This window comes from Sus scrofa, chromosome 3 (genome assembly GCF_054392235.1).
Source record: "Sus scrofa isolate SSC_HxYL_T2T_F1_AM1 chromosome 3, Sscrofa_HxYL_maternal_Yorkshire_Landrace_v2.0, whole genome shotgun sequence".
NCBI lineage: Eukaryota > Metazoa > Chordata > Mammalia > Artiodactyla > Suidae > Sus > Sus scrofa.
This window is the reverse complement of record NC_139385.1, coordinates 116,691,675-116,706,731: the sequence shown is the minus strand read 5'-3', so window position 1 is coordinate 116,706,731 and position 15,057 is coordinate 116,691,675. Positions and strand designations below refer to the sequence as shown.

Sequence of the window (15,057 nt, the reverse complement as noted above, 5' to 3'; positions counted from 1 at the left end):
AAATGATTTATGTTTAGATTATGTTGCGATGGACCTCTGTCCACAATAAGGCTGTTCCCATCTTAATCTGTTTGACTATGGACCATTTTTTGTCCTTCTTCAATACTCCTTATTAATGCAGCTAGAGATATAATTGTAGACATAAAATTCCAAGGTCAGATATTAACTTCTCCTTCACGTTTCTCACCCCTGAAAGCTTGATTTCCCTGTAGCATTCATTCTATCACTATACCCAGTTTCAAAACCCCATTGAGAATAAGATGTGGGAGTTTGTATGTAAAGTTAAGACAATTTATCCAGCAATTAATGGCAAATTTCCAACTACCATTAGTCTCTCCCTGCTTACAGTTCACTGTAAACTTTATACTCTAAAATTCTCTTGCTCCCGGTTCTGCATGATGACAGAGGTGAGAGAGACTAATAAGACAGTTTGATCAGATTTTGTAAATTGACCATTATCCTTTCCCCATTAAGTCTGCATTGATGTTTGGCAATGGTTCCAAACAGAATTTTATCCCATCAATATTAAACATTCCCACTTTCCCACTTTGCAAAAATTTCCCTCTTACCAAAGACTCCACAACCCCCTTTCTCTACAGATGATATTTCACCCATTTTTCTACATGAAAATCTTTATCTCTTGGCTCTCTTGCTCAGAACTGTTCATCTCCCTTCTCATCCCAATGGATGGAACTTTAGGGAAATGCATTTCAACTGAGGAGAGGGAAGTCATAATTTACTGGGCGTGGCAATGGGGATTCAAGACAAGGAGGAAATAAAACAGTATGATTTGGGAAATGACATAAACTGCCAGAATGGAAGAAGAATGTACATTGGGAAATCTGGAGTAGAAGATATAGGGGTGGTAGAAAGTGAAGAATGAAATTGTACCTAAGATGGAGGAAGCATTGCTAAGAATTCTATTTCTAATCTTGAGAGGAAACTCCCTAGACTAGCATTCACCCTTCGGTGATGAAGCAGGAGAATGAGTGAAGAGGGTGACGGAAGAGGATGGTAATTCCAGTTGCTGTATTTCAGTGCACCAACTAGCTGAAGCAGTTTTTACCCTTTCTTTTACAGGTGTAGGTTTCAGCTGTTGTTTTCAGCAGTGTTGTGCCTCCTCAGGGAAAGTATCCAGATAAATTTCTCCGAATGAGCAGCCTGTGGGTCAGGTTTACATCCTGCCTTATCTGCAGCAGAACAGATAAGACCTTTTGAAAAGTAAAAAATATTTGCCTCTTGCTCAGGTAAGCTGTGTCTCTCCCAGCTGGAAACACAGCTATGGGCAAGAGCCAAGGAATTCTCACATGCACACAGGTCTAAGTCCATGCAGGAAGGGTAGGGATGGAAAATGTCCTTCTTTCCATATCCAAAAGGTTTAATTATCAGCTTCCTTTCAACCATAACCAGAATTGAACTTCATTCAGCAAATGATACAAACTTCATACAGCAAATGATAACTTCAAAAATATTTTTGTTTATACAATGAGTAAAAAATCCTATGATGGACAATTAAAACATGTTTATTGCTATGAAGCAGAGACAAGCATACAAGTAGTTCTTGCAGTAGTGGATTTTTAACATCAAAGGGATACAGAATTATTACATTGATCTATTGTACTTCTGTCAGTATATGGGGTGTGTTCACAGTTGGTGGGAGATATTTGTAATTTGTCAAAAAGTTCCTCAAACATCTCTACTGTCATAAATACCACTTGAGAACCACTCTTCTAGGAGTAACGAATATTTTCAGAGTCCAGGTGGACTGGACATATAAGGACAGCATTTATCTTTGCCCTGTGCTCTAAGCACCAATACTGCATTAAGAATAAAATGATTTTTTTTTTCTTTTTTGGCCATTTGGTGTCATATGAATTTCCCAGGCCAGGAATCATATCCAAGCCACAGCTGCAACAATGCCAGATCCTTAACCCACTGGGTCAGGCCAGGGATCTAACCCACATCCCAGAGCTCCAGAGAAGGGGCCAATCCCCTTCTGTCACAGTTGCAACTCCTAAGAGATGAATATTTCATTAACTTTTTTTGGAAGAGTTGTATTATACAAATTATATGAAGTATATCTGAGAAAAATCATCTTCAGACATATCATCAGGGAGTAACGGGCTTCTTTTGCCCTGTGTTTTAGATCCCTGCAACCACAGAACTCCATCAACCGCATCTTGCATGTCCTTTATATTCAGAGCAATGTAGTTGTCTCTCTGCTTCATCCATTTTTTCATTCCCACTTACTATTCAATGACTCAAAGCTTTTACAATAAGATATCAAAGTAAGGTACATTATAATACATATGTGGTAGATATTAAAATGTTAAATATTAACTTAAACATGAATATTTATGATTTTAATATGTTATATAATATGTATTATCTTTATATCATATCTCTATATCTATTTATCTATCTATAAAGAGAAGACAGGGATCATGTCAGAATCTTCCTTGTTTCCCATGCCCTCTGTAGTTTTAGGATTTTGCATCCCTTGAGATTGCTCCTGCTTTAGACTCAAAGCCCTAGGCTTAGTATCAACAATATGCTTAGTTGATGAAATAGAACCACTCTGGAAATGTAGACTTCTTGAGGTCCAGATTCCTATTTGGTGCTCTCTTGTTTCACTGGCCTCTGAACTTCTTATCCACCAGACCCTGTATATGCTGACCTGCCTGGCCTGCCAGGTCTTGACTTGATCTCTACCTCACATTCATTATTCTTGGTATCAGCCATATTCATCTTATCTAATTGACTGTCAATGTTGGCCACTCTTGGCTTGCCTAGTCCTGCTGATGCCCAGGTTTAATTCTTATATTTCTCTTCATTTGACATTGATCCTCTAAGGCTTCAGGAATGCAGTCATTAATGACTCTTTGGAATTCTAGTGTGATTTTAAGTTCCAACTTTTGGACTTAAATTGGAAGGGAAGTGGAAGATTACACAATCCATCTCTTTTGTTCAAGACATTAGAAAACTGAGATATAAAAATATTTGGCATAGCTAGAAATAAAACTAGAGCTTTCTAATTTCCAAACAAGTGGTCTTGCCACTAAATCAGACTTCTCTTTGTTGAATTATCTGGAGGAAGGCACTTGACCTTTCGTGTCCTCAGTTTTTCATCTTTATAATAAACATAGCTTATGAAATCTCCCTTGAATCAGATTTTGTGATTACCCTATCAAAAGCACATCAGTTTTTTATTTCCACATATATAGATATATATATATGTGTTCTGTGAACAAATAAACTGTTTTTTAAGAAGTACTACAGTATATTAATTGCATATTTATTTCCAAAATATTTTTGCAAAAACTATTAAGATAAAAATAAATTTAGCTGATTTGTTTTGGTGATTATTGAGAGACTTAGATGGAATTTCAGCATCTCTTTATATGAACACTTTAGGGCTATTAGTGTTTATCAGTAAATATATGTTATTTAATAAAATACATAAAATTGTTTACAACAGTAGACCCTTTTTAATGATAAATTAGCTCTATTGCTCCAAAATTTCAAATAATTTCACTTTAAAAGAAAATCTGAAAATAACAAAGCATCAGGAATTAATGGATGAGTTTTACTAAATGCTATGTAATGTGGATGGAATTCTTGTCCACATTCTGAGGGTTTAAAATTTAAAGTGGTCATGTAAAAGTTGACATGACCAGAGGTAAATGACATAAAGAAAGCAGGGCATAATTAAGTCAATTCCCACTATGTTAAATCGCATTACTGTAAAGATACCTGAGTCTTTATGGCACATATTTCTATGCAATAAACAGCTTATTTTGGCTAGTACTGAATAATAAAGTTCTATTTACTTAAAAGGGGAGGGGTTAAACTTTGCTAGAGCAAACTGCTGCCGTTTCTATTGCTCCGATCTAGAGAGCAAATGTTGAAAATGGCAGGGAAGAAAATAATACAGAGATTTTAGAAACTCCTCAGACACTGCTACACGAAAAGGGCATGGTAATATGAAGTTATTTGCACTGAGCACAGAAGAAATTATCAGAGCCGAAGCAAAGAGAACTAGGAAGATCAGGAATAACACTGTAATGCCCTCTGTGTTATGTTTGTCTCCATGTCTGATAAGAACACTAATAATATATGGTGCAAATTAAGCTGGTCTTTCAGAATAGAAAGCTAAAAACTAGAAGAATGTTTCTATTTTAATTGTGCCCCAACTGACCTTCCACCATCAAGCATGCAGATTTTAAATATCATCATCCAAGGGTATGGTCAGAGATGAGATTTATTAAATTCATTGTTTTAGAAGTGTGGCAATTCTGGATAACAATAACCTTCAGGATGAGTCTTGGAGAGTGGGTGATTCAGAATGAAATGGCATGCAGGTCCTTGCAAGAAAGAAGCTTTTTCTTGTTAGGTGTGCATAGAATAGTTCAATGTCAATATATAGAAACAAAAGAGAAGAAAACCAAGGGCTCTGGGGTATATCAATTAAAAAGTCAGGAGAAGTTGTCAGGACTCCAGAATTTAAGGTTGCAATGTTCTCTGTGGCATGCCTTTAGTTGTGCTGCCTATCAGAGCACTTAAACTTCCACAGTTGTTGTTTCCGTATGTATCTGATTTCCTGCTAGGCTCTAATCTACTTACACAATCTTATATTTTTATGTTTCTCTTCACAGTACAGTTCCCCACAGATAGTAGCCCCCAGCAGTGGCCATGTTGGTTTCTACCTCCTCATCTCTCTCAAATCCATCTCCAGTGTCTGTGTTTGATAATGTACTTCAGAGTCACATCATCTTCTGCCTGGATCTCATTCCTCTCAAATCCATTCTGTCTTTTCCAACAAGAGTAGAAAAGACTTTTAGCAGAATGCATTTAAGCCCCTAAAAGTTAGGACTTGGTTTTTCATTAGCATATCTTCAATGGAATGATTAATCTACATTCCCTTGTTGCACACTAGCTGTCAATTTCTTGAGAGCAAGTCCTGTGCTCCCGGTATTTTATATAAGGAAAAAGAAAAAAGGAAAGAATGAAAAAGTAACTGAATGATATAATAGCCTGAGTGTGACTAATGCATACATACCCCTTGTTTCTCTTTATAGGCTATAAAACCTCTTGAAGTTTTATTCTTCTCTGTCTCCACTTGTTCCTGATTTTGTGAAGTCAGTCTGACCCACACCAAATTAAAATATGCAGTTCCTCATTTCCTGAGTTGCTACTTTAGGATATTGTTACTATGAAATAAGTTTGGTAAGGAACAACTTTCACAAGAGTGACTAAAGCAATATGTGTGCATTTTAAAATAGTAATCAAGGTAAAATTGAATTCATTTTCCATGAAAATTTCATGTACAGTTACTGAAAGAAATTGTTTCTGGCAGAGGCATTTTAAGGGCACAAAGTTGTAGGTACAAATAATCCAAATGGTACATGGATTTGTTCTCTCATCTTGAAGTTAAATTCATGTTTTTAGCACTAAAAACTCATTGGCACTCTATTTTCCCTCCTCCGTAGTTCAAGTGGACACCAGGAAATATTTGCATAAAATTTTGAATCATTGCCAATGCAAAGGCATACTCCCTTCCAATTCTGTTTAGTTCAGGATTCATCATATAAAGCTTTTGGGGATTCTTCCTTCAAACCACATTCAGGGCTGAAGCTCATTAATCTACGATGCTAACTGGGGATTTTGTTCCCCAATTTTTATCCCACAACTTCTTACTATAAATCCATACCTCATTAAGGGCTTGTCTTCTGTCTTTTGGCATTTGCCAAAAATTTAAACACATAGTAAAAATTTCTACAAATGGAAATAAAGGCAGCCTTGAATTAAGTTGACGATCCTAAAGCACATACTAATTTCCTGGGAAATCTTAATAAAAATCACATAGCTTACTTTTCTTGATCTGTGGAATAAAAAAAAAATTAATCTGAGAATTTTTTCCTGATAGGATATAGATATTGAAATTTATAACAGGTGTCATTTCTTTGATATACTGAAAACCAGACTACCTGTTATTAAAACCTACAAAGTTTCTTGTTAACAATATTAAATAAATCACATTAAAATTTGGAATGCCTGTATATACATTGTAACACCAAGGACTATGTTTTAAAGACAGTGACTGCTAATTTAATAAATTTCATTTTCTGAAATTGTATGTTTTTTAAAGTGATGAATTTGCTGATGCTTCCAAGTTTATTAAGACATAATGGATGTTAAATTTTTCAAAACTTTTTGTTCAGCCATTTAAATGACTATACGATTTTTCTCCTTTAGTTTGTTAATCTGGTGGATTATATTAATGAACTTTCATTTCTAAAATAAACCCAACTTCATCATGGTAAAACTCTTTTACCATATTATCCTAGGTTTTGATTTGAAAATATTTTGTTTCACATCAGTGTACTTGAATGGAATTAACCTGTCCTTTTCTATACAAAATTTATATTATTAATATAATTGGAGTAATCTCTTTTAGCCCATCATTTTTGTTTCCTATAAGAGATGGTATACATCAAAATTCTCTCAAATTATTGATACATGGAATATCTTTCCATTTCTTTACATCTTCTTTGATTTCTTTGATTAAAGTTTTATAGGCATATAGGTCCTTTACGTCCTTGGTCAGGTGTATTCCGAGGTATTTGATTTTGTGAGGTACAATTTTAAAAGGTATCGTATTTTTGTATTCCTTTTCTAATGTTTCATTGCTGGTATACAGAAATGCAACTGACTTCTGAATGTTAATCTTATATCCTGCCACTTTGCTGAATTTATTAATCAGTTCAAGGAGTTTTGGGGTTGAGTCCTTAGGGTTTTCTAGGTATAGTATCATGTCATCTGCATACAGTGACAGTTTGATCTCTTCTCTTCCTATATGGATGCCTTTTATTTCTTTTGTTTGTCTAATTGCTGTGGCTAGGACTTCCAAAACTATGTTGAAGAGCAGTGGTGAGAGTGGGCATCCCTGTCTTGTTCCAGATTTGAGTGAGAAGGCTTTCAGTTTTTCCCCATTGAGGATTATATTTGCTGTGGGTTTATCATAAATGGCTTTGATTATCTTCAGGAATGTTCGCTCTATACCCACTTTGGCGAGGGTCTTGATCATGAATGGATGTTGGACTTTGTCAAATGCTTTTTCTGCATCTATTGAGATGATCATATGATTTTTGACTTTTTTTTTGTTAATGTGGTGTATGATGCTGATTGATTTGCATATGTTGAACCATTCTTGTGAACCTGGGATGAACCCAACCTGGTCATGGTGTATAATTTTTTTGGTATGTTGTTGGATTCGGTTGGCTAAGATTTTGTTGAGAATTTTTGCATCTATATTCATCAATAATATTGGCTGATAGTTTTCTTTTTTGGTGGTATCTCTGTCTGGTTTTGAAATGAGGGTGATGGTGGCCTCATAGAATGTCTTTTGGAGTATTCCTTCTTCTTCAACCTTTTGAAAGAGTTTAAGGAGGATGGGCACCAGTTCCTCTTTATATGTTTGATAGAATTCGCCTGTGAAGCCATCTGGTCCTGGACTTTAATTTGTAGGGAGTGATTTTATGACCTCTTCAATTTCATTTCTAGTGATCAGTCTGTTCAGTTGGTCTCTTTCTGCTTGATTCAGTTTTGGCAGGCTGTAAGATTCTAGAAAATTGTCCATTTCTTCCAGATTGTCAAACTTGTTGCCATACAGTTGTTCAAAGTATTCTGTTATGGTTTTTTGTATTTCTACTGTATCCGTTGTGATTTCTCCTTTTTCATTTATAATTTTGGTTATTTGGGTTCTTTCTCTCCTCTTTTTAGTGAGTCTCGCTAGGGGTTTGTCAATTTTGTTCACCTTTTCAAAGAACCAGCTCTTGGTTTTATTAATTTTCTCTATTGTTTTTGAGTCTCTATTTTATTGATTTCTTCTGGATTGGGAAAATCAATATTGTAAAAATGGCCATACTACCCAAAGCAATCTACAGATTCAATGCAATCCCTATCAAATTACCCATGACATTTTTCACAGAACTAGAACAAACAATCCAAACATTTATATGGAACCACAAAAGACCCAGAATCACCAAAGCAATCCTGAGAAACAAAAACCAAGCAGGAGGCATCACTCTCCCAGACTTCAAGAAATACTACAAAGCCACAGTCATCAAAACAGTGTGGTACTGGTACCAAAACAGACAGACAGACCAATGGAACAGAATAGAGAATCTGGAAATAAACCCTGACACCTATGGTCAATTAATCTTTGACAAGGGAGGCAAGAACATAAAATGGAAAAAAGAAAGTCTATTCAGCAAGCATTGCTGGGAAACCTGGACAGCTGCATGCAAAGCAATGAAACTAGAACACACCCTCACACCATGCACAAAAATAAACTCCAAATGGCTGAAAGACTTAAATATAAGACAGGACACCATCAAACTCCTAGAAGAAAACATAGGCAAAACACTCTCTGACATCAACATCATGAATATTTTCTCAGGGCAGTCTCCCAAAGCAATAGAAATTAGAGCAAAAATAAACCCATGGGACCTCATCAAACTGAAAAGCTTTTGCACAGCAAAGGAAACCCAAAAGAAAACAAAAAGACAACTTACAGAATGGGAGAAAATAGTTTCAAATGATGCAACTGACAAGGGCTTAATCTCTAGAATATATAAGCAACTTATACAACTCAACAGCAAAAATACCAATCAATCAATGGAAAAATGGGCAAAAGACCTGAATAGACATTTCTCCAAAGAAGATATACAGATGGCCAACAAACACATGAAAAAATGCTCAACATCGCTGATTATAAGAGAAATGCAAATCAAAACTACCACGAGATATCACCTCACACCAGTCAGAATGGCCATCATTAATAAATCCACAAATAACAAGTGCTGGAGGGGCTGGGGAGAAAAGGGAACCCTCCTGCACTGCTGGTGGGAATGTAAACTGGTACAGCCACTATGGAGAACAGTTTGGAGATACCTTAGAAAACTATATATAGAACTTCCATATGACCCTGCAATCCCACTCTTGGGCATCTATCCAGACAAAGCTCTACTTAAAAGGGACACATGCACCCGCATGTTCATTGCAGCACTACTCACAATAGCCAGGACATGGAAACAATCCAAATGTCCATCAACAGATGATTGGATTTGGAAGATGGGGTATATATACAAAATGGAATACTACTCAGCCATAAAAAAGAATGACATAATGCCATTTGCAGCAACATGGATGGAACTAGAGACTCTCATCCTGAGTGAAATGAGCCAGAAAGACAAAGACAAATACCATATGATATCACTTATAACTGGAATCTAATATCCAGCACAAATGAACATCCCCTCAGAAAAGAAAATCATGGACTTGGAGAAGAGACTTGTGGTTGCATGATGGGAGGGGGAGGGAGTGGGAGGGATCGGGAGCTTGGGCTTATCAGACACAACCTAGAATAGATTTACAAGGAGATCGTGCTGAATAGCATTGAGAACTATGTCTAGATACTCATGTTGCAACAGAAGAAAGGGTGGGGGAAAAACTGTAATTGCAATGTATACATGTAAGGATAACCTGACCCCCTTGCTGTACAGTGGGAAAAGAAAAAAGAAAAAAAAATTATTGATACAATTAATGAAGCTATCCAAAGTAAATTAGTTGGAATAGTTTTTATTATTGATTAGATTTCTCTAATATTATTCAATTCTCTATTTCTTCTTGAATTAGCTTTAATGTTAATTTTCTGAATAATATACCTGTTTCTTCTGTATTTCTAGATTTACTGGCATAAAACTATTCTTAAATATACTTACTGTGTTTTTATCCTGCAACATTTATTCTATTTTCTTTTAGGTTTTTTCTCACAGTGTTTATTTGCTATTTATCTCTTTCTTGATTAGTGTCACTGAAAATCAATCAATTTTATTCTTTTCAAATGATTAATTTTTCTTTCAATTGATTATTGATTTCTAGTTTATTATCATATGCTAGTACATTTTTATTTTCTTCTGTGAATTTTTCTTGGGCTTACCATATGTATGCATGCAATATGAAAATCATAACAATTTAATTATATATAGTTTTCCTTTTTTACTGTACTGATTAGCTTTAAGCATTTCCATTTTTTTCTAATATACTCATTTAAGGTTATATGTTTTTCTCTAAGTATTATTTCAACTGCATTCCAAAACTTCGAAATATGGCATCTTTCTCTTCAGTTAGTTCAAATTTTTGAAAGGTTAGAGAACAATATAACAAAATAGCCCCAGGCAATATCCCTAAATTATGAATCTATCTTTGGCTCATCTGTTTTGAGTACTAAATGTTGTCATTTCTTAGCATATCATAATTCTCTAATTATCTCTTAAGTGTGGATTTCTAACCTAAATGCATTATGGTCAGAAAAACTAATTTATATTATTTCTGTCCTTTGAAATTTCTTGAGACTTTCTATGTAGTCGGTAAAAAGTTATTTTAGGAAAACATTTTATGTATGCAGGAAAAACTATTTTATACATGTATCTCAGGACAAGTTTGTTAATGATGTTATTCAAAACTTTTGTACCAGAGCCTTATTATCACTAACTAAAGTCTATATTTTATTTGAGTTTTGTTATTTTTGTTTATAATATGACGCTTGTTTTTTTTTTTTGTTTTTCTGTCCTAGAGTTCCATGCAGCGTACCACACTGCATTATTCATTATATTCCCTTAGGCACCTTCTAGCTATGACAATTTCTCAGACTTTGTTTTTAATCATCTTGACAAATTTTGACAAATACTGGTGAAATCTTTTGTAAAATGTCCCTCAGTTGACATCCCTCTAATATTCTTCTCATGATTAGACAGAGTACTATGGTCTGAATATATGTATCCCCCTCAAATTCCTATGTTGAAAACGTAATGGCCAAGTTGATGGTATTAGGAAGTGGGACCTTTTGGAGGTGATTAGGTCATGAGGGAGAATCCCTATGAATGGACTAGTGCCCACAAAAAAGAGGCTGGAGGAACTTCCTTGCCCTTTCCACACTATGAGGATGCAGTGTGAAGTTGGCAGCCCACAGCCTGAAAGAGGGCTTTCACCAGAACCTGACTATGCTGGTACCCTGATTTTGGACTCTTAGAGACCATAATTATGAAAAATAAATGTTCACTATTTATTAGTCACTCAGTCATTGGTATTTTGTTCCAGCAACCTGAACAGACTAAGCTTTTGGGTTTATATGCTAATGGTGTCTGATGAACATAGGTCTTATTTTTAGCGAAGTTCAATTTATCAAGCTTTGCCTTTATGGCTAATGATTTTAAAGCCCTTCATGAGAAATTATAGCCTACTCTAAGGGCATAAAGATTTTCTCCTATGTTTATTTTGAAAGTTTAATTATTTATCTTTAATATTCCAGTCTGTGACCTATCTGGAATGGTTTTTCTGCACTGTGTAATGTGAGGTCAAAGTTCCTTTTTTTTTCCCCAAATAGACACTCAGTAAATTTAGGAACATTTATTAAAGAGGACATTCTTTTATCACTGTACCACTATGTAACTTTTGTCAAAAGTCACTTGACTATAAAAGTTTTTATTTATTTCTGGATTTTCTATTTTATTAATTTCTGTTTTATTGGTTTATTTGTCTTTATGCTAACAAAACACTTTAATTACTGGCCTATATAATACATTTTGATACATAGTAGTGCAAGCCTGCCAACGTTTATCCTATTCAAAAGTTGCTTTTTTCCAGTATTGTCTTGACCATTCTTAGCCCCCAGAGTTTCAATATAAATTGGAGAATTAACTTGGACCCACTCATTAATTTCCACAGTAAATTATGTTCTGCTTTTTACTGGAATTGCATCTGTATATTGGAATCTATGCTATAGCTATATTTGGGTAAAATTGGTAGATATACTAGAACAAGTCTTCCAATCCATGCGTATGTGCTATTACTACATTTTGGGGGATTTCTTGATTTTTTTTAAACAGTGTTTTATAGTTTTCTGATTGTTGCCAAAATGAAGAAATGTAACTCCATTTGCTATATTGACTTATGTCCAGTAACTTTAAAAAATTATTTATCAAATCAAATAGTTTTTTTTCATGGACACTGTTACATTTTTCATGGGTTTTGTTTAGTTTTTGTTTTGGTCTTTTTTTTTTTTTTTTTTTAGGTCCCCACCCATGGCATATGGCGGTTCCCAGGGGGGTCAAACTGGAGCTATAGCCACTGGCCTACACCCCAGCCACAGCAATGCCAGATCCAAGCTGTGTCTGTGACCTACACCACATCTCTTGGCAATGCCAGATCCTTAACCCACTGAGCAAGGCCAGGGATCAAACCTGCATCCTCAGGGATTGCTATTCAGATTGGTTTCTGCTGAACCACGATGGGAACTCCAGATTTTTCATGTTCAAGATCAAGTGATTCACAAATCATAGAAGTCATTTTTTTCATTTTAAATCCTTAAAACAACTTTTTTTCTTTGCCTTATTGCATAGGCTGAGACATCTAGTAAAATGCTGAAGAGAAGTAATTGTTGTAGGCACATGTTTATGTTCTAATTTTGGCCTAAAAGTCACTATTTCACCATCAAATGTGATGCTTAATCCAGATTTTTATTGATAACCTTTATCAGACTAAAACCATTCATAAGATCCCTGCTTTGCAAGAGTTTTTATCATATGTGTGTACTGGATTTTTAATTTTTTCAAAGGTCTTTTCTGAATTTATAAAGATAATTGTATATTTCCCTTCTTTATTCTGTATAATAACTAATATTAAAAACTGTAAAACTTTAAGCTAACATCTTTACTGGATAAATTCTACTTGATCATGAAATACTGTCATTTTAAAATATTGCTAAATTTTATTTGTTGGCATTTGGTTTAGAATTTTCCCATTTTTACATCTATTTTTGTGAGATGAATCTACCTATATGTTTCCCATAAGAAAGGAAAGGAAACATACCTTGTCCTATTTTGGTAACAAGGTTATGACAGCAATTTAAAATGATTTGCGAATGATTCCTATTGTTCTTTGCTTTGGAAAATTTTACATGAGATTAGTATTATACCTATCTTAAATGTTTGAGAAAATTCACCATAAAGTTATATGGACTGAGATTTTCATGAATTTAATATAGTAACATTATGAGATTTTTAAAATTTCTTTTCTAGTTTTGGTATTTTTTATCCTAGGAGGTTATATAGTTCAGGAGAGTTCAAAATTTACTGTCAAAATATTATTCATCATATACTTTTATTTTCAATATCAGTAGGATCTTTATTCTTTTCTTACTGTTAGTAAAGCTAATCTGTGTCCTCTCCCTCTTCCTTGTGATCAACTTACCATGTATATGTCAATCTTATATATTTCCAAAGATAAACCTTTTTTACTAGTTGATTTTTTATTATGCATTTATTTTCTACTTCATAATTTTGCTTTTATAATTGTTGTTTCTTCTTCTTTTCCTGAATTAAACTTGCCCTTCTGTTTTTAACATGCTATAGTGAGTATTTAAATGGGTACATATAAACATGATTTAAATATATTATTTTTATAATATGAATTTTTATTTAAGCACAGATTTCATCACATCCCATTATGATAATGTGATATATCTAATATTAATTAGTTTTAAATATTTTATAATACCCATTAAATTTTTATTGTCAATAATTTTTGGAACTGCATTTTTTAGTTTCCAAATAATAATTGAATACACAAATATTTTGAATGCATATGAATTATTTTCCAAACTTGGGTGCATATATGTTCTACATGCACTTGAAAATGTTGAGTATTTTGTCATCGTTGGAGGCAATGATCTATTCATGCCAACTAGGGAATTTTGTTTATCAAAATGTTTATATTCTCTAGATACTTACCAACTTTTTTTCTTGTTTGTTTATACTATTAGTTATTGGGAGAAGTCTGTTAAAGTCTTTCAGTATAATTTTTGATTAGCATTTCTCATATAATTCTTTTAATTTTTAAAAATATTTTACATCTCTGTTGTTAGATTCATATAAATGTAACACTGTTATTTCTAGTACACTGGCCCTTGCATCATTATAAAGTTCTGCTAATTATCTCTTGTTATGTTTCTTGTCACTGTGTATACTTTGTTTCTCTTACTGACATACCGGCTTTATTTTTACAAGATAGACTTTTTCCCAACCTTTCATTTTTAACTTTTCTGTCACTACATTTAAAGGGTCTTTGTCAGCAAATCTGAGTACTTTTAAAAACCCAGTCTTTTAATTGGAGCATTGTGTCCACTTATACTAAATATATTGTTTGATATTATTTTGTTCCATATTTAGCTTTTACTATTTCTATTTGTCCCACTTGTATATGTTCTTTCTTCTTTTCTTCTTATAAATTAATTATTTCATTATTGATCCATTTTCTTTTATTAGCTTGTTAGTTATACATTCCTTACAATAATTTCACTGTTTAAAATATGTAACTTTGACTCATTAGAGTCAGAAATAAATTATTCCTTTACCACTCTCTTGAAAATACAATGACATTAAAATATTCTACTTCTCCCCTCCCCTTATTGTGTTATTTTGTCATTAACTCCTCATATATATTATGCAACCCAATACATTAATATGATCATTGTGCACAATCAATATCTATTTATATAATTAGGTTTTCTCAGAGCTTTAATTCCTTTCTGCATTTCTTAGCTTCCAACTGTGATGGATTACATTTCTAAGAAATTCCTCTGTATGTGTGTGTGTGTATGTAGTTTAAATGTGAAACTGCTGACAATAATTTATATAGATTTGTTTGAATGTAAATGCCTGTATGTCATTTTTATGTTTAAAGGATACTTTCACTTGCTAGAGAATTCTAGTGGGGCAGTTATTTTCCTTAACTTCTTTAAAGATGCCATTCCATTGTATTACTCCTTCTTTGTTTCTGTTTAAAACTAGTTCTCAATGCCAATGACCATCTACTTCTTTGCTTTCAAGGCTTTTATTGTCTCCTGTTTCCAAGTTTCACTGAATATGCTTAGGTATGAGCTTCTTCTTAAGTTTCTTTGGATGCATAATACATCTTGTTCACATAGCTTGAGTT

General features: G+C 33.8%; 1 long non-coding RNA gene across 1 annotated transcript in view; it reads right to left on the bottom strand.

Annotated features, from left to right (window-relative positions):
- LOC106509856 (uncharacterized) overlaps positions 1-15,057 on the bottom strand; it is a 967,706-nt gene that overhangs the window by 362,048 nt on the left and 590,601 nt on the right. The gene's annotated exons all lie outside the window — the stretch shown is intronic.